The following is a 21,172-nucleotide window of genomic DNA, read 5'->3' on the forward strand; positions in this document are numbered from 1 at the left end:
CTAGACTGTCCCATTGTGGGCAGGGGACGTTATCTACCAACTCTGTTAAATTGTCCTTTCCCAGATGCTTAGCACAGTGCTCTGCACACAGTGAGCACTCACTAAATATGATCAATTGATGCTGCGTCTTGATTTCCTCATTGTCTGTAAAATAGAACAATACCTGTTCCAATTCCTTCCACCGGCAGGCTGCTCGGGGATTCTGTTCAGGTTGCCTAAATGCTGAATGTTCCTTTGGCCTAGGGATTATGCCACTGAAACAGGTGCTAGTTGGGTATGTGCCTGCTTTGCTGGCAGAATTGGCTAGCGGTGATAAAGGCGGAGTGGAAATAGACCGCAGTCTAATGTGCATTTGCACTGGTCCCTGGATCACCAATGAGAGGATTAGGCTCAACAAAAATACAATGAATGCACCTTGTCTTGTCTTCTGCTGTCGAGTTGTCTCCGGCACATAGCAACTCCATAGATAGATCTCTCCCAGAGAGCCCCACCTCCATCTGTAATCGTTCTGGTAGTGGATCCATAGAATTTTCTTGGTAAAAATCTGGAAGTGCTTTACCATTGCCTTCTTCCATGCAGTAAACTTGAATCTCCGCCCTCGACTCTCTCCCATACTGCTGCTGCCCAGCGGAGGTGAGTTTTGACTTGAAGCAGATTGCCTTCCACTCGCTAGCCACTGCCCAAGCTTGGAATGGAATGGGTATGCCTCAGCTTGACTCTCCCTCCAGTAGCTGAGACTGGTAGAGTACTGGAAACTCTCCAGTACAATCCTGAGAGGGGATTGAGTGTATAGACTATTTTTTTTTTTGTCCAAAGCCCCTTCTAGTACATTTTACTCTATGTATCATTTACCTATCATAAATTAGCATTCTTATCTCACTTTGATTTTTTTCCAGTGGTGAAATGTGGAAAATGAAGTGGGAAAGGAAGATGGGTCTCCAAAGGTTCCATTCTGGTTATGTGGCTTAGAGGATAGAGTGTGGGCTTGAGAGTCAGAAGGACCTAGGTTCTAATACTGGCTCTGCCACATGTCTGCTGTGTGACCTTGGGCAAATCACGTCACTTCTCTGGGCCTCAGTTACCTCATCTGTAAAATGGGGATTAAGAGTGTGAGCCCCATGTGGGACAGGGATTGTGTCCAACCTGATTAACTTGCATCTGTCCCAATGCTTAGAACAGTGCCTGCCACTTAGTAAGCGCTTAACAAATACCACTATTATTATTATTATTACAGTTGCTTAAGGCAGGAATCAATCAGTGGTACTTATTGAGTTTTTACAGGGTACAGAACACTGTATTAAGCACCTGGGGAAGTACAGTGCAACAGAGTTGGTAGACCCATTCCCTGCCCACAGTGAGATTAGAGGAGCTTATAAATCTAGAGGGAATATCAGTGATGCCTTGAATTTGTCTAGTGTTTTTAGTTTTTGTCAAGCACTTCCAAGTCAATTTTCACACTATATCCTCACACCCCCCCATGAGGTAAGGAGGTATTATTGGGCCCATTTTACAGGCAAAGAAAAAGGCACAGAGAGGGTAAGTGACTTGTTAAGGTCACACAGAAGACCAGTTTTGGAACTAGGAGAGAATTTCCTTTCCCAATTGTCCATTTTCTTTTCGGCCCAGCCTAGTCTCCTTGAAGCCCTGGACTTCTTGTCCCACGCTTACCAGTAAGCCTACTCTGGATGAGTTCCTTTAGCTCCAAATTGAGCTTCATTTCAGGAAAATTCTCTATAAAATGAAACAGCAGGATGCCCAGCTACGCACGAACTGCAATACACTCTCTTCCGCTCTGTGCAATTCACTTTTTTCCAAGCAAGTCACATGAGGATTTCATAGACATTAGAAGTAGCTCCTTCTGAGTGGGAAAATCAATGCCAAAGAGAAAGTAGAAGGAAAATACAATATTGTTTGATATCATCAACTAGGATGACTGCTATCCAGTTTTGTGCTGGACTGTCCCCTCTCCAATTCTAAAATTGTACGGGACACTTTTCTGTCCAATCTTTTTTTCTTTTCTTTTCGCTACCTGGCCTCCATCTGTCACGGCTCCTGCCATAGAGTTCCATGGCTCAGACACTGGGCCAGATTTCACATCGGTCAGGGAGGGGAACTCAAAGGCCCAGGATCAAGTGGGAGGTTCAGGTATCTCCTTCCCTCACCCCGTAGAGAAACGATCTAAGATCAATCCGCAAGCAGCATGACCAAGTGGAAAGAGCATGGACTTGGGAGCCATAGGACTTGGGTCCTAATCCTAGCTCTGCCAATTGCCTGCTGTGTGACCTGGGCAAGTCACTTAACTTCTCTGTGCCTCAGTTACCCCATCTAGAAAATGAGGATGAAAACTGTGAGCCCCAGGTGGGACATGGACTGTGTCTGACCTGATTACCCCTGCACTTAGAACGGTACTCAGCAGATAGTGAGCACTTAACAAATACCACAATTATTATAATTATCTACTCCAGTGCTTAGAACAGGGCTTGGCACATAGTAAGCACTTAACAAATACCATAAAAAGATTCCAATAACCCAGATTCCTTGCTGGAGCAGAAAATCAGTCAATCAGTTGTATTGATTGAGGCCTTATTGTACTAAGCGCTTGAGAGAGAGTGTAATAGAATGGGTAGACAGGCTCTGGTGACTTGACAGGTAGGGGCTCTTACCACAAATAGAGGAGGGGAACTTTCCATATCTAAGAGGTTGTATTGTACAGAGTCGGTAGACAGAGTCCTTGCCCCCAAAGAGCTTGCAGACTAAAGCTTTAGGTATCTTTGTAGAGTCTTCTAATGAGCCGCATGGAGTCAGCCCGCCCCCCCCCCCCCCCCAAAAAAAAGATCACATCAGCTCTTTCATCTGCACAGAACATTTCAGTCAGAAATAGCTAAACTATCCCGATTGAGCGTGAATTCTCTCCCTTTGAATTTCTGTCCCACTTCTCCCTCCTCCACCGCCCCAGCTGGCTTAGAAAGTTCCCTGAAGTTTCCAAAAATGGAGTAAATTACAGTCCCCTACTTTGAGGATTATCATCTAAGACAAAGAGAAAAATGTCCAATGTCTTCCTTGTGCCCTGCTGCCATTCCCTTCCCTCACCGATGAAAATTTCTTCAGAACTCTAGGTGCATCAAAGGAGCCTTTGACTTGTTTTGATTCATCTGAGAGATGGGATGGTTTTGTTAGCCAAACGCCCTCAAAGGGCTTACCTGGGCTGTGCCAAACTTATCTGCTGACTACATAAGCAAGACATTTCCGGTTGAAAAATCCAAGATTTGTTGCAATCCTAGGATCCTCAGCCTTCCATAGACCTTCAGATGTTTCCTAGAGTGCCCTGAGCTTGATTGAGTCTTACCCTGCCCTCAGCCCCACAACACTTATGTCCATATCCTTTATACTCTGTGGCTTCCCTTATCTGTAATTGATTTTAATATCTGCCTCCCTCATTAGATTGAAGTTCTGTCTACCAATAGAGTTGTTACTGCCCCAAGAGCTCTGCACACAGTAAGTACTCAATAAGTATCATTGATTGATTGATTGAGATTCCTCAGGACAATTGCCATCATCATCCCATGCCTTCCAAGTGTAAAAAGAAAAAAAGCCCACAACCACCCTGAGAATCTTGTCTTATCTGGTTCCGTTCTCTGGCTGGGAAATTAACTGTTCTCTGAAGGGTTTTCAAATTCTCGATCCCCTCCCTAGTTAGTGTTAGTCATTCATTCAGTAGTATTTAGTGAGTGCTTACTGTGTGCAGAGCACTGTACTAAGCACTTGGGAGAATACATTAAAACAATCAACAGACACATTGCCTGCCCACGATCTAGAGATGGATATGGTTACCCAGAACACAAGACACATAGACTTTCCATTTTATATAAGAAAAGGCATAAAAAGGTGTTCTGTCAAAGATAATGCAAATGTTCAATAAAATCCTAAATGGCAATCCATATTAAGCAAGTTTACATATTATTGATGTGTTTATATCTATAATTCTATTTATTTACATTGATGCTATTGATGCCTGTCCACTTGCTTTGTTTTGTTTTGTTGTCTGTCTCCCCCACTTCTAGACTGTGAGCCCGTTGGGTAGGGTTGTCTCTGTTGCCAAATTGTACTTTCCAAGTGCTTAGTACAGTGCTCTGCACACAGTAAGTGCTCAATAAATACGATTGAATGAATGAATAACAAGGTTGCAGCAGTCCAAGGTCTAAAGAGTATAAAACAAAAGCCACTCACCAAACGTTGCCCTTATTCTAAAATTCTCCCTGAGCTAAAATCTATACCCTTAAAGGTTTTTATATTTATCAGTCCATTAACTCAAATGGTCTCCTTTCTCATCAACCATGTGCTTTTCCCTCGATCAATCAATCAATCAATCGTATTTATTGAGCACTTATTGAGTACAGAGCCCTACTGAGCACTTCGGAGGGCACAATATAACATGGCTTTCTCCCTGGCTCCACCGAAAAGGGTAACTTTCCTCCTTCCTGGAAAAAGTCCGTACTTCTGGATCCTGGTTCTTTTAGGCAAAATTCCCATTCCTAAAACCACCTGCCATCCTCAGCCCTCAGTGATGTCACTAGATTTCAAGATTCCCTGCTTCATCCTGTTATAATAACAACTGAGGTGTTTGTTAAGCATTTAAGCATTTACTCTGGTGGCAAACATTGTTCTAAGCACTGGGGTAGATTCAAGGTAATCAGGTTGGACACGGTCCCTATCCCATATGGGGCTCCCAGTCTTAATCCCCATTTTACAGATGAGGTAACTGAGTCCCAGAGAAGTGAAGTGACTTGCTCAAGGTCGCACAGCAGACATGTGGCAGAGCTGGAACACCACAGTCTGGGGTCTGCCAGCTGCCCAATGTCAATATATAAACTGTGCCTGGCACTGTGAGCCAAGAACTGTGTTTATCTAATCTGTTGTACATTATTAGCTAGGATTGTTGCTTTTGTAATTGATTGTTGTTTAGTTTCCCCTACTGTTTTGGTACTGTTCTATCTGTTTATCCCCATTTATATTATAAACTCCATTGGGACAGGGACTGTGTCTGATCTGTTCAACTTGAATTTCTCCCAGGGCATTAGTAATAATGGTATTTATTGAGCACCTGCTGAGTGAAATGCACTGTACTAAGTGGTTGGGAAAGCTTAACAGAAGCACAAAACATTCCCTACCCACGAGGAGTTTATAATTTAATGGGAAAGGCAGGCATAAAAACAAATTACGAACAGTGGAAGCAGTAGAAAGAACAAGGACCACATAGGAGGTAGAATGGATGTGCCAAGATGAACTATCAGATTAAATAGCTTCTAGACTGTGAGCCCGTTGTTGGGTAGGGATTGTCTCTATTTGTTGGCAAATTGTATTTTCCAAGCGCTTAGTACAGTGCTCTGCACACAGTAAGAGATCAATAAATAATATTGAATGAATGAATACAGTTGAATGTACATAAAGGCCCAAGGGTCTAGGCTATAAATTGGTATATAACTGCTAAAGCTGGCTGATTAGTCAAAATCATTAATCATATCTACTGAGCACCTACTGTGTGCAGAGCACTGTACTAAGCACTTGGAAGAATACAATATAACAGACTTGGTAGACAAATTCCCTGCTCACAGCAAGCTTACAGTCTAGCGGGGAGACATGAATATGAATTAATAAATGAGGGATATATTCATAAATGCTGTGGGGCAGGTGGAGGGGTAAGTAAAGGGAGCAAATCCAAGTGCAAGGGAGGTGCAGAATGGAGTGGGAGAAGAGGAAATGAGGGCTTAGGGAAGGCTTCTGGGGTTGCATAACTATAGAATTGCTACAACTTGGGGTGTTGGAAATTAGTCAGGCAAGGCGTGTTGGAGGAGGTGGGATTTAGGAGGTGGGATTTTAGGAGGATTTTGAAGGTGGAGAGGGCCACAGTCTGAAGGATTTGGAGGAGGAGGAAGTTGCAGTTTCGGGAACAGTGTGAACAAAGGGTCAGAGTCAGGAGAGTCGAGAGTGTAATACGATTAGAAGATGAACTGGAAAGGAGCAGAGTGAGATCTGGGAAATAGTGAGTGAAAAGAACCAGTTTCAATCAATCAATCATTTATTGAGCTTTTACTGTGTGCAGAGCACTGTACTAAGCATTTGGGAGAGTACGATATAGCAATTTAACAGAGTTGGTAGACATGTAGTTGTATTCCCTTCCAGTATGTAAACTGAAGAAAGCTGGTGGGGCACTTTTAAACCAATGGAAAGGAGTTTCTGTTTCGTACGGCTGGAAATGGACAACCATTGGAGATTTTTCAGGAGTGGAGAGACGTGGACTGAGAAGTATGCTGAATGAATAGACCCTGATTGTAAGTTTGTTTAAGCATCATCTGCCCCCATTTACCTATTGTGAGCAGGGAACGTGTCTACCAACTCTGTTGTATTGGACTCTTTCAAGCACTTAGTACAGTGCTCTGCGCACAATAAGTGCTCCGTAAATATGAGTGATTGACAGATGCCTGGAAGCAAAGGGGAAAGGGCAACCCAATGGGTGCCACTAGAGAATGTGACCCTTCCTCTTTCTAGCACCAGTGTCAGAAACCTCAATAAACAGTGAGAAGCAGCAAGGGTTAGTGGAAAGAGCCTGGGCTTGGGAGTCAGAGGACATGGGTTCTAATCCCACCTCTGCCACTTGTCTGCTGTGTGACCTTGGGCAAGTCACTTAACTCATCTGTAAAATGGGAATTAAAAGTGTGAGCTCCACATGGGACAACCTGATTACCCTGCATCTACCCCAGCACTTAGAACAGTGCTGGCACATAGTAAGTGCTTAACAAATACCATAATAATTATTATTATTAGCTATGATGGCCTAATTTAGTGACCTGCCTTCATAGCTTTGGAATGGGAGTGTTGATTTTAAACTCCTGCCTGCTACTGAAATACAGGAGAGTGAGATGACACCTCCAAGAATACCCAACCACTCTCTTGAGTCATTTGGAAGGACTTTAGAAAAATATGAAATGAACATCCACAAAAAAGCTAAAAGGGAGTGCTGCTTTCCGTATGGCACAGGGATGTAAAGAGGAAAGGCTGAGGGAGGGAGGAGGAGTTTGGCATCTCCGTGTCTTCCATCACCCTCTTCAGTGTTAACTGGAGCAAAAATGAGAGGAGCAGGGTGTTGAAATGGGTGGTTGCTGCGGAGCATGCTCAGTTGGATTGCATGAGCAAGCCAAACATAGCCATCCTTAAGTTGTGATTGACTTTCCATTCCATGCTCTTGGGGGTGCCCTTCTGGGGAGGAGAAGGTGCTGAAGGAAAGTGAAGAGGGGCCTCATAGGAGGTGGCAGAAGACATGAAAGCCCAATGCCATTAGAATATTCTCCCCTTTTCCCTGGCCTCTACTCCACTGCTGCTTCAGCCGTTTAACTAAGAAACAGTAAAGTAGCCAGCGGGTGGGGAGGGGGAGTGAGAGGAGGGAATGTGTGTGCAGAAAGGGGGCCTGAGCACAGATGGGAGAGGACATGGGGGATTACATTAGTATACACACAAGCGCACAAAGTTGAGCATGCTGCTGCTAGACAGTGTGGACCCAAAAGCAGAAGAGGGAGAAAAGGTGAGGGGCATTAAATAGGGACATGCTACAATAATAATAATAATAATTGTGGTATCTATGTGCCAGACACTGTACTAAGCACTGGGGTGGATACCAGCAAAATGGGTTGGACACATTCCCTGTCCCACATGGGGCTCACAATCTCAATCCCCATTTTCCAGATAAGGTAACTGAGGCCCAGAGAAGTGAAGTGACTTGCCCAAGATCACACAGCAGACCCGTGGCAGAGCCGGAATTAGAACCCATGACCTTCTGACTCCTAGGCCCATGCTCTATCCACTACACCATGCTACTTCCCAAGCCATACTGCTTGAAATGCCAAGGGGTATAGAAGTCAATGACAACAGGCTTTAGGTTCAGCTACTAGGATATGTCCCTGCCTGTGGACTCCTGGGAAGAGAGAGGGGGCTGGAGGACAGAGAGAGAAAGAAAGAAAGAAAGACTCCTAAGAGTCTTTAGGGATCCAGAATCCTTGGTGTGTAAGTACAAAAGGGTCAGCCAAGGGTCAGCATGAATACTTCACTTTCATTTTGACTCAAATCTTCCTTTCACTAAACATTTCTTGTCAAACAGCCTTAAGCAGTTCTGTTAAACAAGGCCCCATCCACTCTAGCTAAGGAAAAGGCCATTTAAAGAGACTATACAGCTCCTATTTAGGTTGGGAAAAGTCCTGGCTGATGCAGGAGAGATCTTGGAGGTTTTTAGCTAAGGAAACATCTAGGGCATGTTTTCATCATCATCATCATCAATCGTATTTATTGAGCGCTTACTATGTGCAGAGCACTGTACTAAGCGCTTGGGAAGTACAAATTGGCAACATATTTCAAACATTTTTGTTTGAAAATTGGCAACCTTTCAAACATTCAACATTTTTCAAACAGTCATAGGGGGAAACAGGGAAGATTGGAAGGGAGTAGAGGGATCATGTCTCTTTATTATGCTCTCCCAAGTGCTTAGTACGGTAATAAAACACAGTATTATTGATTGGGATTATGATTCCAGTAGCATCAGCCATTACTTTTAGCTCAACTGCAAGGATGAGGGTTGATGCTGCCGGTACCTTAATTTCATTTCTACTGAGGGGTGCTTTAAGGAAGGTTGGGAAAATCCCTGCTGTAAGCTCTTTGGGGTTTTTGAAGTGCTCGATGTGACACTGTTCCTACAATCACGCCTGAATTTCTCGGGTCCCTTTTCTAATTAACCTGGTTGTGCAGTCTATACAGAATAGGAAAAATAGCTGTGATGATCCCTTGAGAGTAAGGACAATGTAACTTCCTTTTATTATAATCAATCAATGATTTTTATTGAGTGCTTACAGTGTGCAGAGCCCTGTATTAAGCACTTGGGAGAGAACAATGCAGCCAAGTTGGTAGACACATTCCCTCTCCCAACGTTTAGTACAATGCCCTGTCTACAGCAGGTGCTTAATAAATATCACTGAAAGAATATGTCAAAGGAAGACTGGACATACGTTTATACTGGCAGATCCATTGATCATGGTATTTATTGAACGCTCACTGTGCAGAGCACTGTACTAAGCGTTTGGGAGTATACAATATAAAAGAGTTGGTAGACACGTTCCTTGCCCACAAGGAGCTTAAAGTCTAGATCACCCACCTTAAGCAGCAGGTGAATGGTGGGCTGATAGGAATCCTCACTCTTCGTTTCTTGAGGTTCCCCAGATCTAACCCAGGAGAGGCAGTGTGGCCTAAAGGAAAGAGCGCAAGACGAGGAGTCAGAATTAATTAATCAAAAGCATTTATTGAGTGTTTACTTTGTTTAGAGCACAGAACCTAATGTTTGGGAGAGTACAGTAGCGTTCGTAGGCACCATTCCTGTCCTCAAGGAGCTTGCAATCTAGCAGGAGAGACAGACATTAAAATAAATTACAGGTAGGGGGAAGTCACAGAGTTTAAAGAAATGGACATAAGTTCCATTTGGGGGGTTGGGCTGAGTGCCCAAATACTTAGGACTAAGGTCTCAAGTGCATAGGTGACACAATAAGTGGGGAAATAGGGTGGGGGAGATGAGAGATTTGTTAGGGAAGGCCTCCTGGAGGAAATATGATCTTAGTAGGGCTTTGAAGACCTGGATTATAGTCCTAGCTCCACCACTTGCCTGCTGTGTGACCTTGGACACTTAAGTTCTCTATGCCTCAGTTGCCTCATCTGCAAATTGGGTAAAAGGTACCCATTCTCCCTCCCCACTAGAGAGTGAGTCCTTTGTGGTAAGGGGACTGTGTCCAATTTGATTGTCTTGTATCTACCCTAGTACTTAGCACACTGCTTGGCAGATAACAAGGGCTCAATGAATACTATTAGCATTATTATTGACCCAGCTGCTAGGGTCAAACCATGGATGACACAGGATCATCCTCTATCCAATCCAAAACCATCCCAGCCTCCAGGAGCAAGAGGTTGGTCAGCCTCTGCCCCAGTGATTTAATTGAGTTGAGATGTTTCTAAACTTCGAGCAAGCTCACTGCCTCACTTCCCCTGAGAAATACCTTGTAAAGACAAAAGCTACAGGACTCCAAATGAAAGAGGTTTCTGATCTCATTAGCTTTTCCAGTTAAAATGCTTCCCTGCAGAGTCATCTTATCCTTAAATTCCTATTTTCAAACGATCCCAGACCAACATATTCCTTATCCTTTTGACCTCCTACAAGCCTCAGGGGCCTCTCCTCACAGTCAATGGACACAGAGGCTCCCCTGTAACCCAGTATGTTGACCTCTCCCACAAAAACATCATCTTCAGACTCACGCCCTTCCATCTCAGAGCTGTTTTGATGGCTCCGGCTCTTGGGCCTTGGCTCTCCGACCTCCCCAACTCTCACTCATCTTCTGCTCTTCTCTTTCTCCTTTTCCCCTCCCCCTTTCCCTGGTTCCAGCTCCTGGCCCTGCCCTCCCTCCCGGGAGCCATCTCTTGTCCCTTCGGAGCCCTTGGAGGTAGTGATTCTACTTCCACTTTCAAAGCCTCATTGAAGGCACATCTCTTCCAAGAGGCCTTCCCTGACAAAGTCCTCATTTCTCCCACTCCCTTCTGTGTCACCCTTGCACTTGAATTTGCTCTTTTTAGTCACCCCTTCTTCAGCCCCATGGCACTTATGTACATATCTGCAATTGAATTTTTTATGTTAATGTCTGTCTCCTCCTCTAGACTGTCAGCTCGTTGTGGGCAGGGAACATGTCTACCGATTCCATTATATTGTGCTCTCCCAAGCACACAGCAAGCCCTCAATAAATTTGATTGATGGATCGACTGACCCAGTGAGACACTATATGTTGCCTGATCATCTTCACCATATCAATCAGTCAATCAGTGGTATTTATTGAGTGCTTACTGTGTGCGGAGCACTATACCTAATGCTTGGGAGAGTACAATACAACAGAGTTGGTAGACCCATTCCCTTTCCACAAGGAGCTTATGGCTAGTTTTTCTGACGCCGTTCATATGTCATACAAACTCTGGAAGACGGTCTGCAGCCTTACCCCTTTCTGGGATTTCTCCTCTCTCTGATTTGCCATTCACAACGCCTTATTTTCTTGGCTCTTTTTATGTTCAGGTTCATCTGTTCAACTGGCCCTCGGCCTACTCCCAGAGCGATAAGCCAGTTTCAAGCGACTGGTGGCTCACAGGACTCTCCGAGAGCCATGTTTTCTGCAGGGAATCCCAATGTCACAGGAAGGCCTCATGGAACACTCCAGTACTTCTGTGCCATCCGGTCACATCAGAGGAAAGGAGGATACAGGAAGCTTGGAGATGCCAAGCGGACAGATCGCATAATGGTAGGAAATGAGAAATTTTGTTACAATAACATGTGAGTGCCAACAGGGTACATCAGAGTTCAACTGACCTGCACTGCAGGTGAAAAAGCAGCTTAACTCTAGGCTCGATGGGCTTTTTCTCTGGTTCTGGGACAGTGAAGAGCAAGTCAAGGAAAACTATATTAGTTATTGATAATGATTATGATACTTGTCAAGTGCTTCCTAAACTAAGCTCGTTGTGGGCAGGGAATGTGTCCACCATCTCTGTTATGTGGTGAGATTGTACTTTCCCAAGCGCATAGTACAGAGCTCTGAACACAGTAACTGCTCAATAAATGTGATTGATGTTTCAAGCACTATTCTTAGCTCTGGGATAGGTACAAGTTTAAACAGGTCGGACACAGTCCCTGTCCTACGGGGGCTCACAGTTTAAGTAGGAGTGCTTAGTACAGTGCTCTGCACACAGTAAGCGCTCAATAAAAATGATTGAATGAAGTAGGAGGGAGAACACATATTGAATCCCTGTTGTACAGCTGAGGAAACTGGCAGGCTGCTGTGTGACCTTAGGCAAGTCACTTCACTTCTCCGTGCCTTCAGTTACCTCATCTGTAAAATGGAGTTTATGATGTGAGCCCTATGTGGGACATACACTATGTCCAACCTGATTATATATCATAAATAACTTTTTTATTCTTATTAATGTCCGTCTCCCCCTCTAGACTGTAGGTTTGTTACGGGCAATCAATCAATCAATCAATCAATCATATTTATTGAGTGCTTACTGTGTGCAGAGCACTGTACTGAGCGCTTAAAAAAAATAAGCGCTTACTATGTGCAAAGCACTGTTCTAAGTGCTGGGGGGAATACAAGGAGATGAGGTTGTCCCACGTGGGGCTCACAGTCTTAATCCCCATTTTCCAGATGAGGGAACTGAGGCCCAGAGAAGTGAAGTGACTTGCCCAAGGTCACACAGCAGACATGTGGGGGATCAGGATTTGAACCCGTGACCTCTGACTCCCGAGCCTGCACTCTTTCCACTGAGCCATGCTGGGCAGGGAGCGTGTCTGCTAATTCTGTTCAATCGTACCGTCCTAAGCACTTAGTACAGTACTCTGCACATATTAAGCGCTCAGCAAATACCACTGATTGATTGATTAACTTGTATCTAACCCAGCATTAGAACAGTGTCTGGCGCATAGAAGCACTTAACAAGTACCGAAAAAAAAAAAAGTGGCAAATCCAGGATTAGAACCCAGGTCGTCTAACTCTCAGGCCCATGCTCTTTTCACTAGGCCATGCTGCTTCATGGCCTAGTGGAAAAGACTCAGATTCATTATTCTTACTAGAAATCATGAGCCACCTCCTCAAAATTAAGTTTGGAACACATAAAGCGATGTTTATTGACCTCCATCGGTCTGCCATATCGACAGTTATCAGTACTTTGGGGTTCAGGCAGTATCACCTATGGAGAAGCAATGTAGCCTAGTGGATGGACCTGAATTCTAATTCAGGTTCCACCACTTACCTGCTGTGTGAGCCCACTGTTGGGTAGGGACTGTCTCTATATGTTGCCAGCTTGTACATCCCAAGCGCTTAGTACAGTGCTCTGCACACAGTAAGCGCTCAATAAATACGATTGATCAATTGATTGTGTGACCTTGGTCAAGTCACTTAACTTCTCTGAGCCTCAGTTCCCTCAGCTGCAAAATGGAGATTCAATACCTATTCTATCTCCTACTTAGACTGTGAACCCCACTTGGGAGCAGATGATCTTGTATCTAGCCCAGTGCTTGGCGCATAATAGGCACTTAACAATCATCACAATTATTATCACCTACTGATTGAACTCATGCTTCAAATTCAGGAATTCCTTTACAATGCAATAATGGATGCTGACATGTTCACTAAATCTCTGGACAAAGGTGCAAAATCAATCAACCAATGGTACATATTGATCCTTACTGTGTACAGCGCATTGTACTAAGCATTTGGGGAGAGTACAAAGCAATAGAGTTGATAGACATGATCCCTGCCCTCAAGGAGTTTACAATCAGCAAGCCCAGAATTGCCTATTCTGGTTGGGAAGGACCATGTCTGTCTTTGGCCAACAAGGAAGCAGTTGGCAGCAAAAGATCTTCCCCAAAAGATTTGAACATCCCTTCCTTAGTGCATTATTTTCTGAAAATGTTTATTTAAGTTGTCATCAGGGGTATTTATTGAGCACTTACTGTGTGCAGAGCACTGTACTAAGCTCGTGGGAGAGTACAGTATAACAATAAACAGACACATTCCCTGCCCATAATGAGCTTACAGTCTAGAAGGGGAGACAGATTTTAATATAAAGAAATAAATGACAGATATGTACATAAGTGCTGTGGGACTGGGAGGGGAGGATGAATAAAGGGAGCAAGTCAGGGTGATGCAAGGGGGACTGGGAAAAAAGGAGGCACAGTCAGGGAAGGCCTCTTGGAGGAGACATGCCTTCAATAAGGTAATGATTGATCTGTATCTACCCCAGCACTTAGAACAGTTCTTGACATACTAAGCACTTAATAAATGCCACTAAAAAAAATAAAAAATAAATAAACATATCTGGGTCTTTGCTCTCCCCATGTGTAAAGCTCGCTTGTTCAAAAAGGATATAGAGATGTACAGATGAAAGAGGCCGTGAAAGTGATGATTTTTGCCTCGCATCGACTTGGGGATGCTGGTCAACGGACACTCCCTGAAAAAAGGATTCATAAAGAGAGTGGCCATCATTACCACGGCAATATTAAGTATTCATTTGACAGACTTTGGTTGCCATGATTCACTAGCATTTCCAGTTGTTTCAGTCATGAGACTCATGATTGCTTCTGGGCACTGGCTAATACTTTCTAATCATCATGGGGTATGCACGCTTTGGGTCTTTTGGATTTTTTTGGTTTTTTTTAAATGAGCATAGCACGAACTCAATTAGATAATTGAACGGTTTTAAGAAGGTATTGAATTTTGCCATGTGTAAATCGGCTCATAATTGCTTTCAGGATGACGGACTGTACATTCACCCTGGCCTCTGCCTCAGAGCAGGTGGAACAGAATTTCTTGGGGCCATTTTCTAATTAACCTGGTTGTGCAGTCTAAACAGAATAGGAAAACTAGCTGTGAAGATCCCTTGAAAACTTTCATTTGGACTTGGGACACACCATCCAATCAGAGCCCAGATGAATAAATAGGAGGGTGATTGGAGCAGTTTGCTGCACTTCATAATAATGCAGTATTTACTTTTCACCCCAAAAATACTTCGAAGAAGATTCTATTCCTAAAAGGACAAAGTCAGAATGGGCAGGGACTGTACATCATCTGGAATGTAATGGAAACTTACTATTAATTGAGGAAGAGAAGCCATCTAGGCATTTTTGCACCAAAAGTAAAGTTTGTCTAACTTGTGCTCAAAGTGTCCAGCTTGGCAGGGAGGGCAGGGTGCTGATTTATTCATTCATTCATTCGATTGTATTTATTAATAATAATAATAATGATGGCATTTGTTAAGCACTTACTATGTGCGAAGCACTGTTCTAAGTGCTGGGGAGGGTACAAGGTGATCATGTTGTCCCACGTGGGGCTCACAGTCTTAATCCCCATTTTACAGATGAGGTAACTGAGGCTCCGAGAAGTTAAGTGACTTGCCCAAGGTCACACAGCAGACATGTGGGGGAGCTGGGATTAGAACCCATGACCTCTGATTCCCAAGCCCATGCTCTTTCCACTGAGCCACACTGCTTTGAGTGCTTACCATGTGCAGAGCACTGTACTAAGCGCTTGGGAGAGTACAATACAACAGTAAACAGACACATTCCCTGCCCACACAAGCTTACAATCCAGATGGAGGAACACGGACATCAAAACAAGGGACATCAAAACAAATAAAATTACAGATATGTACATGAGTGCTATGGAGCTGGGAAGAGGGAAGAGCAAAAGGAGCAAGTCAAGGGAGTGGGAGAAGAGGAAAAGAGGGACTTAGTCTGGGAAGGCCTCACGGAGGAGATGGGCCTTCAATAAGGCTTTGAAGTGGGGGAGAGTCATTCTCAGACTTGAGGAGGGAGGGCGTTCCAGGCCAGAGGCAGGACGTGGGTGAGGGGTGGGTGGTGAGACACGCGAGATGGAGGTCCAGTGAGAGGGTTAGCACTAGAGAAGGGAAGTGTGTCAGCTGGGTTGTAGAAGGAGAGAAGAGAAGCGAAGTTGGAGGGGGAAAGGTGGTGGAGTGCTTTTTAAAGCCAATGGTGAGGAATTTTTTATTTGATGCAGAGGTGGATGGGCAACCACTGGTGTTTTTTAAGGAGCGGGGTGATATGTCCTGAATGTTTTTGTAGAAAAATGATCTGGGCAGCAGAGTGAAGTATGGCCTGAAGTGGGGAGAGATAGGAGGCTGGGAGGTCAGCAAGGAGGCTGATGAAGTAATCCAGGCAGGATAGGATGAGTGATTGCATTAACGTGGTAGCAGGATTCGCTCCTCCCCTGCTCCTTCCTGGAACAATCAATCGGCAGTGTGGGTACTGCCCCCAAACTCCTAGACTTCCTTGGACATGAGTTCTGGCAGCTTGGCTATTTCTGAGTGCCAGGCCTCTATGTTCCACATGTAAATGGGACTTTATTGCCACAGCTTCCTGATAGCCCAACATTGTGCTCTCTTGACACTGGGGAGGGGAGACCCCAAGCCTATATCCTGCCCTCGAGCCTATGGAGGGGTTGTTCCTTCACAATGCAATTTGGCAGAGCTAATCCAAAAATAAGGCTGAGCCAAACCAATTCAACTTTACCCACCCAATTAGCATCCCAGGTGGCCAGGCTAAGTAAAACAAGCTCTTGGTCCATAATAAGCTTGAGCCTTCATTTCCTCCCTCCCCCACCTTTACCCTAGGGATCCCTCCCCCAGGGAAACTTATGTTTGGTGGCCAATGACTAGCAATTAAGACACCCTCAGGAGGCAGGCCAGATGGAGGTGAGCGGCAGGAAACCTAACGCAACAATGGGGGAAGAGGTGCCAGGACACAAATGTCAACATGAGTCAAAAACCGGTAGGCTAGGAAGAGGCTCACCTCTTGCAAAAAATAAAAATAAAAATACCTGTTCTCCCTTCATCTTAGATTGTGGGGCCCATGAGGGACAAGGGCCTGTGTAGAATCCATATATCTTGTACCGGCCCCATTGTTTAGCATAGTGCTTGGAGCATTGTCAGAGCTTAATAAATATCACTATTATCATTGTGATTAATGGCAGAGGGAGCTGATTTGTGCCAGAAGGAGATGCTTTGAAAAATCAGTATAATCAATATAATATGATCAATAATAATTATAGTATTATATTATATATAATATATTGTATATATAATGATTATAATATAATCAATCCCCAGCTTGATTTCAAGATGCCTGGGCTATGCCCCAAAGCCAAGCCTAGAGTAAAAGGCAGAGGTGGGGATTTAACAATAACAATAACAACTGTGGTATTTGTCAAGCATTTACTGTGTGCCTGGCACTGTACTAAGCGCTGAGAAGGATACCAGCAAATCTGGTTGGACACAGTCCCTCTCCCATGTGGGGCTCACAGTCTCAATCCCCATTTTATGGATGAGGTAACTGAGGCCCAGAGAAGTGAAGAGATTTGACCGAGGTCACACAGCAGACAAGTGGCAGAACTGGGATTAGAACACATGACCTTCTAACTCCCAGGCCTGTGCTCTATCCACTATGGCATACTGCTTTGCCTAACTCCACTCTTGGCACCAAAATATTGTCATCGATAGTAGTAATAATAATGATGGCATTTATTAAGCACTTACTATGTGCAAAGCACTGTTCTAAGTGCTGGGAAGGTTACAGGGTGATCAGGTTGTCCCACGGGGGGCTCACAGTCTTAATCCCCATTTTACAGATGAGGTAACTGAGGCACAGAGAAGTTAAGTGACTTGCCCAAAGTCACACAACTGCCAAGTGGTGGAGCCGGATTTGAACTCATGACCTCCGACTCCAAAGCCCATGCTCTTTTCACTGACCCACGCTGCTTCTCTGAGTAGTAGTAGTAATAATATTAAGCACTTACTGTGTGCAGGGCATTGTACTGAGAGAATGCACAAGAGGGAATTAGATATAATAATACAAATAACTGTGGTATTATTACAATACAAGCACTGGGGGGAAACAAGCAAATTGGGTTGAACATATTCCCTGTCCCACTTTGGGCTCACAGTCTTAATCCCCATTTTGCAGATGAGGTAACTGAGGCACAGAGAAGTGAAGCAACTCGCCCAAGGTCACACAATAGTCAAGTGGCGGAGCCAGGATTAGAGCCCATGTTCTTCTGCCTCTCAGGCCATGCTACTTCTCATGGCCTCCCTCCATCTGGGGGCTCACAGTCCAAGGCAATTTGATGGCACCCAGCTTGATTAGGATGCTTAGTATGGGATAAGCAGGGATTTTTTATTACTCTATTTTATTTGTGCAAATTTATTACTCTAATTTATGATGTGTATATAGCTATAATTCTATTTATTCTGATGGTACTGACACCCATCTAATTGTTTTGTTTTGTTGTCGGTCTCCCCCTTCTAGACTGTAAACCCATTGTTGGGTAGGGACCGTCTCTGTATGTTGCCGATTTGTACTTCCCAAGCACTTAGTACAGTGCTCTGCACACAGTAAGCACTCAATAAATATGACTGAATGAATGAATGAATTTTAGAGGCCAGTATATACTGCAAAGGCTGAATTTACATTTGGCTTCCTCACCAATTTAGAGTAGTGACACAGGTGCATAGGAAGCTGCTGTGGTGTCCCAGTCTGCCTTGGAGTTACCCAGAAGAGACTTCAGGTCCCAACAAGTTGGTTTTTTTAATGGTATTTGTAAAGTGCTCACTATATGCCAGGCACTGTATGGGGTAGATACAAGCTAGTCAGGTTGGATACAGATCCTATCCCGCATAGGGCTCACAGTCTTAATCCCTATTTTACAGGTGAGAAGAAGACAGAGCCAATGACTGAGGCACCTGCTACTACTTTTTTTTTGTAGTGGCATTTGTTAAGCGCTTACTATGTGCCAGACACTGAACTAAGCACTGGTGTAGATAGAAGCGCGTCAGGTTGGACACAGTCCATGTCCCACATGGGCCCCACAGTCTTAATCTCCATTTTACAGATGAGGTAGCTGAGGCCTAGAGAAATTAAATGCCTTGCCCAAGGTCACAATGCAGACAAGTGGTAGAGCCAAGATTAAAACCCAATAATAATAAGTAATAGCAATTCTTTCACTAAGGTTCGCTACTCAGTGTAAGGTTCTACACTCACTCCCTTGGTGACCTCATTCGCTCCCACGGCTTCAACTATCATCTCTACGCTGATGACACCCAAATCTACATCTCTGCCCCTGCTCTCTCCCTCTCCCTCCAGGCTCGCATCTCCTCCTGCCTTCGGGACATATCCATCTGGATGTCTGCCCGTCACCTAAAACTCAACATGTCCAAGACTGAACTCCTTGTCTTCCCTCCCAAACCCTGCCCTCTCCCTGACTTGCCCATCACTGTTGACGGCACTACCATCCTTCCCGTCTCACAAGCCCGCAACCTCGGTGTCATCCTCGACTCCGCTCTCTCATTCACCCCTCACATCCAAGCCGTCACCATAACCTGCCGGTCTCAGCTCCGCAACATTGCCAAGATCCGCCCTTTCCTCTCCATCCAAACCGCTACCCTGCTCGTTCAAGCTCTCATCCTATCCCGTCTGGACTACTGCATCAGCCTTCTCTCTGATCTCCCATCCTCGTGTCTCTCCCCACTTCAATCCATACTTCATACTGCTGCCCGGATTGTCTTTGTCCAGAAACGCTCTGGGCATGTTACTCCCCTCCTCAAAAATCTCCAGTGGCTACCAATCAATCTGCGCATCAGGCAGAAACTCCTCACCCTCGGCTTCAAGGCTCTCCATCACCTCGCCCCCTCCTACCTCACCTCCCTTCTCTCCTTCTACAGCTCAGCCCGCACCCTCCGCTCCTCTGCTGCTAATCTCCTCACCGCCCCTCGTTCTCGCCTGTCCCGCTGTCGACCCCCGGCCCACGTCATCCCCCTGGCCTGGAATGCCCTCCCTCTGCCCATCCGCCAAGCTAGCTCTCTTCCTCCCTTCAAGGCCCTACTGAGAGCTCACCTCCTCCAGGAGGCCTTCCCAGACTGAGCCCCCTCCTTCCTCTCCCCATCGTCCCCCTCTCCATCCCCCCGTCTTACCTCCTTCCCTTCCCCACAGCACCTGTATATATGTATATATGTTTGTACATATTTATTACTCTATTTATTTTACTTGTACATATCTATTCTATTTATTTTATTTTGTTAATATGTTTTGTTTTGTTCTCTGTCTCCCCCTTCTAGACTGTGAGCCCACTGTTGGGTAGGGACTGTCTCTATATGTTGCCAACTTGTATTTCCCAAGCGCTTAGTACAGTGCTCTGCACACAGTAAGTGCTCAATAAATATGATTGATTGATTGATTACTCAGCAGTGGTTTTCCAGGAAATAAAGAAAAGGAAGGGCGTTTCATCCCTAACTTGTCACTGCTTAGGAGCTCAAGGCCTAGAGACAGACAGTGAACAACAGCTGGTGCCTGCCCAGCTTGGATGCCTCTAATCCCTACCTCACTTTCATCTGCACTGAAATCACACTTGCCCATATAATTTCAGGTCACAAAACTGCTGAAAGAAATGGTTCGCCCGGCCAGCACTTTCTGATTTTGCAGAACCTTTGACAAGCCTTTTCAGATAATTACATTGCCTCTGCCAACAATTGGAGTGTTTTTACAAAGAGGCACTGATAAATCCAGGACAATTATAATACATCCCTAGGAGCCAAACTCTTGTCACCTTTGCTTTGGGGGGGTTTTTTTTTTGAGAAAGTGTGATCACTCAGGGCTTTATCATGATGGCCAAAAGGAAAGGAATGTGTATAGCGATTAGAACCGAGGCAGGGAAAGGAATTCTGGGTGTTTCTATTTTATTGCCAGCTCTTTTTATGGCCAGAATACTTCATTTCACTATGGAGGCTTCATTACCTATAAAATAGGAAGGATATTTTCAGACTCTCCTGGGAAGACTAGGGTTAATATTTCTAAATCTGTTTTTATCAGAAAGGAAGCAAACAGAGAAAGGAAACAATTGGCAGTCAACCAAAGTTCCAGCCTTAGAAAATGCAGCACATTGTTGGGGTTATTGGCAGGAATTAGCAGTCAGAGGCAAGGTGCCTTGGGGAAGATGCATTTCTTGTTTTTTCAAATGTGTTGAGTTACTTAATAGTGGTGCTAATAATTGTTAGTCCAGTAGCAAAGACAAAAATAAAAAAGAAACAATGCACTAACAACAATCTCAAATTTCCTATTTTTTTCTGGTGGAGTGGCTTTAATGACTGTTTCATTTGGTTTCCCCATAGGAGGCTCAGTCCTTACAAATTTCCACAAAATATTGTACGCTCCTACAGAACAGGGCACCAGTACCACCTCAAAGTAGAAAAGCTAAAATTTCTCAAAAGAGCCTTGGAAGAGAGAGAGAGAGAGAGAGAGAGAGAGAGAGAGAGAGAGAGAGAAAGAGAGAGAGAGAGAGAGAGAGAGAGAGAGTGTGTGTGTGTGTGTGTGTGTGTACGTACACATTTATTGTAACGCATCACAGCTGTGAAGTATCTGAAAAACTTTTCTCCAGTCATAGGGGCTGTGTGATTAATCACTGCTATCAAGTCAGTGCTGACAAAAAAAAAAACGAGGCTTTATTGAGCTGTTCCCTCCCCCACATCCCTCCCCCCCACCTTGCTCAAAGAG

General features: G+C 44.6%; 1 non-coding gene across 1 annotated transcript; it reads right to left on the bottom strand.

The window, feature by feature from the left end:
- Window positions 1–643: 643 nt before the first annotated feature.
- LOC119949065 lies at window positions 644–780 on the bottom strand. Its single transcript, XR_005457161.1, has one exon. It is a non-coding gene; the product is annotated as a small nucleolar RNA SNORA7 (small nucleolar RNA).
- Window positions 781–21,172: the final 20,392 nt, after the last annotated feature.

Source organism: Tachyglossus aculeatus, chromosome X3 (assembly GCF_015852505.1).
Source record: "Tachyglossus aculeatus isolate mTacAcu1 chromosome X3, mTacAcu1.pri, whole genome shotgun sequence".
Taxonomy (NCBI): Eukaryota; Metazoa; Chordata; class Mammalia; order Monotremata; family Tachyglossidae; genus Tachyglossus; species Tachyglossus aculeatus.